Source organism: Piliocolobus tephrosceles, chromosome 13 (genome assembly GCF_002776525.5).
Source record: "Piliocolobus tephrosceles isolate RC106 chromosome 13, ASM277652v3, whole genome shotgun sequence".
In the NCBI taxonomy this organism is placed as follows: Eukaryota; Metazoa; Chordata; class Mammalia; order Primates; family Cercopithecidae; genus Piliocolobus; species Piliocolobus tephrosceles.
In genome coordinates, this window is record NC_045446.1 from 56,948,861 (window position 1) to 56,953,271 (window position 4,411).

Here is a 4,411-nt window from a genome sequence, read left to right on the forward strand (position 1 = left end):
CCAAGAATGTACAGAAGAGTTTTCCAGAAGCTACATGATGCATTATATCACGACAGATGTGAATGCAGAAACAGAGAATTCAGTTGTGTTCTAAGCCAGATATTAAAGAGATTTGCGAAAAGTAAAACAATAACATCTTTTAAATATTTTTGATCAAAATTGTTATTTCTGTGTCAACATGTAACAGAGTTATTATTTTTGAATGAGTTAAATGTTTTTAAAAGTCTTAGTTTTAATATTGAATATAGTAAATATGAATTGCTATAATCTACATAAACAAAAACTCTTTGAGGTTTTCTAGAAATTGTAGAAGTATAAAGAGTCTTGAGACCAAAAATTTCAGAATGTTGGCTTGGAGAATTCACTATAGTCAATTTCTCAATGACTTTGAGAGGGAGGATGTATGTACTGGTTCCCCCCACCTCAGGAAACAAGAGGTGGCAGGAAATACAGGTATTTACAGGTCCCTGGTCTTGTGTCAAACATCGCTCTCTGCACCGTTGATCTGTTTCCTTGGTAACCTAACTGTAGCTGCCACCTGTGGCCTATTAACAGCCTCCCCTGGCCAGTTGGATTCGACAGGGCAATCACTGGAAATAATTAGGAAACTTGGTAAGGAAGTTTCCTTGAGCAGGAAATTGGTTCCTCTGGAACTTGTTAGGCATTAACTCTACAGCCAAGACCATGAAAACATTTACTGAAATTAGCGATAGTGTGCAGATCCTCAGGGAGCACTTACTCAGGGAAACTAGAATCAGGAATCAGGGACTATGAGTTTATTTTAAAAGGCTTAGGTATCCCCTTTAAGCTATAAGGGAGCAGTTAGGTTAAAATGACTCCTGAGTTTCGAACGGAGTCACACCTTTAAGCTTCTCCCTGGGGTTAAACATTGGTCTAGAGCAGGGGTATGAGATGTAATTAAAGTCTACTTTAAATCCAGATATTTCCCTTCACGGAGCCCCTTTGCCACCACAGACTTTAGTAATAGTTACAAAATCTTGCCGAACCTAGAGAAGTTGACCAAACTTAAGACAGCCTCAGCCAGACATGGATTTTTGATAGCTTGATCAGTTTCAACTCAATAAAAAGCAATACATTTTTCCTTGGATAACACATGGAGGCTTTAAGATTTGTCCAATATAAGCACATGAATCTGAAGTAAAAATAAAACAAAACAAATCTACAAGAAAAACACAGTCATGTTTTCCCTGAAGAAAAATAAAAACCAAGGATTCAACTGAGCAAAAGGAAAAACAAGGGGCCCAGCCCAGAGGTCTCTATCTCGGGTGGGTTCCCTGCAGCCGGCGGAACCCCAGGACTGTGCCAGGCTAACCCAGCCCCTCACAGAGAGTGACACATCTGACAGATAAATGGCAGTGCCATCATCTCCTCCTCCTATCTTTCAAATGCTCTACAGACGGCCTGAAATGGAAAGCAGTTTCAGTTTGACACAAAAGATCAACACATTACAATCAGAAGAGCATAAGCAGAGAGGGAGAACCTGTCAGTGTGAAAATTTTGTAACAAAAGAAGAAAAATACAGAAGTATAAAAATATAATGAATAGCGATTTGAGTGTCTACTATGAGCCGGGTACGCTGCTGAGCTTTCTCATTTAATGCTGTTAATGGTCCTGTAGCAGGGGCACTACTATTACCTTCATTTTACTCATGAAGAAACCTAGCTGGGAAGGCTTAACTGCATTGTCCAAAGCTAAGTGGCAGAAGAGGCAATAGAATACCTTTCCCTTTAACTCCAGGTTCTGAGTTTTGACCACATCCTAGGCACAGCATGTCCCTTTTCTTCTTCATTCAATTCACATTTACCGAGGGGTCACTCCATGCTAGACTTGAAAATAAGGAACTGAAACAGACATTGCTCCTGCCCATATGGGGCTTATAGTAAATGGCAAAATACATACATAAAATAATTACATAAATCAGCACAGTATCACAAGCCAATAGGTGTTTGGAGGGATATGTAATGCAAACCAATAAGACTATCAATCTATCAATCATCTATCTATTGATCTATCTATCTTGACCTAGGCTGGATAGGTTAAGAAAGACGTCTCCAAGAAAGTGATATTTATATTTAAATCTGAAGTTTAAATAGGAATTAACCAGGGAGTTTGTAGAGAGCAGGTGGCAGAGAGAGCCATGGGCAGAAACAACAAAAGCTCTGTGGCAAAAAGAAATCTCAGACAAAGAACTCAAAGAAGTATGAGAAGTATTAATATCATAACTGAGGAGGTCTTAGGTTTAGACATATAGTGCTCGCTTTGGGAGCACATGTACTAAAATTGGATACAGAGAAGATTAGCATGGCCCATGAGCAAGGATTGGACGTAGGAAACTTCAATACTTCATTAAGGATGCAATTGAAAAACCTCTGTTGCTATATTTTGATTTTGATTTTTTGTTTGTTTTGAACTTTTGGCTGTTTTTCTCATGCGAGAAATGTTTCATATATAGATGACAGAGAATAATGTAATAAATATACATGTAACTGCTACTAACTTAAATGGAATACGATGATTGGATAATGCTTTTAAATAATATGACCTCGATTATAATTGAAGTCTCTTATATACACCTAATGACATCAAAAAGTTTTAAGCCAAGAGCAGACATGAACAGATTTGCATTTTGAGAAGATCTTTGAGGAGTTGCAGTGTAGGCAATGGGAAACAGACACTGATACGGGGATTACAGTTGGCTGACTATTGAGGCTGTCCAGGTAAGAGGTGTGATGGGCTGAACTGTGGTGGTTACCAAAGAGACAGATAGACTGGGGAGGTATTGGGATGAAACTGGCATGACCATTAGTGATGGACTGGTTAAGGCGAGTGAGAGGGTGCCATGGGGGCTGAAGATAACTTTTGAAATAATCTCTCATGAAGTGAAACAGTATTTCTAGGGGTAAAAGCATCTATCCTTAGTGACTGTCTCAAGAATTAAGAACAAAGTACAACCAAATTAAAACAGAAACAATTTTTTTTTTTTTTGAGATAAGAGTCTGGCTCTGTCACCCAGGCTGGAGTGCAGTGGCCGGATCTCAGCTCACTGAGAGCTCCGCCTCCTGGGTTCATGCCATTCTCCTGCCTCAGCCTCCCAAGTAGCTGGGACTACAGGTGCTCGCCACCAAGCCTGGCTAATTTTTTGTATTTTTAGTACAGACGGGGTTTCACTGTGTTAACCAGGATAGTCTCTATCTCCTGACGTCATTATCTGCCCGCCTTGGCCTCCCAAAGTGCTGAGATTACAGGAGGGAGCCACTGTTCCTGGCCAAGGAATTTTAATTTTAAGAATTTTGATTTTTAAATATTTTAGGTTGATTTATATAATTAGTCAATATATCTATCCACTATATCCTTTTCCCTAAACAAGATTAAAACTTCAGGTCAGGCACGGTGGCTCATGCCTGTAATCTCAACACTTTGGAAGGCCAAGGTGGGCAGATCACCTGAGACAAGGAGTTCGAGACCAGCCTGGCCAACATGGTGAAACCCCGTCTCTACTAAAAATACAAAAATTAGCTGGGTGTGGTGGCTTGTGCCTGTAGTCCCAGCTACTTGGGAGGCTGAGGCATGGGAATTGCTTGAACTCAGGAGTTCAGTGGGGGTTGCAGTGAACTGCAGTCCAGGCTGGGCAACAGAGTGAGGCGCAGTTTCAAAAACAAAACAAAACAAAAAAAGGTAAAACTTCAGTACACTTTTATTTTCTTCTACCCCAAACCCACTCTCTTGCCTTGTATTATTATCTCTCATGTTGACACTGAGATTTCTTTCCAAACTCATTTTTTTGCAGCCTGCATCAATAATTATTTGAGTTTAATTATATGATTTCCTTGAGTTTTGCATCATCACTTGTGTGTGTGTGTGTGTGATTTCCCTTTGACTTGAATTCATTTTTGTTTTTTGTTTTTTTTTGCTGGAATAGATCCTTGAATAGTTCTTTCAGAGAGAACCTGAGAGCAATAAACTTCCTGAAATCGTGCATGTTTGAAATGCTTTGTTTTGTACTTCATCTCAATGCTAGTTTGACTACATGTAGTTTAGGTTCAAAATAAACTTTTCTTAGAACTTTGAAGAAATTCTATTGCATTCTATCACAAAGTGTTGCTAAAGAAAATCATGGGATTAGTCTTTTTATTTCTTTAGAGTCAAATTATGTTCTCCCCCTGTGCCCAAAATCTGTAACATTACACTCCATTTTTGATGCTCTGAAACTTACCATGGGAGGAATCTGGATTTGTGCCTCTGTAACATTCACCATGCTTGTCACTCAATGGGACTTTTAAATCTGAAGACTTTTGTGTTTCTTTTTTTTTTTTTTAATTATACTTTAAGTTCTAGGGTACATGTGCATAACGTGCAGGTTTGTTACATATGTATACATGTGCCATGTTGG

At 39.0% G+C, this 4,411-nt stretch overlaps 1 pseudogene; it reads left to right on the forward strand.

The window, feature by feature from the left end:
* The first annotated feature begins 2,271 nt into the window (after positions 1-2,271).
* LOC111524725 lies at positions 2,272-2,368 on the forward strand (annotated as a pseudogene).
* Positions 2,369-4,411: the final 2,043 nt, after the last annotated feature.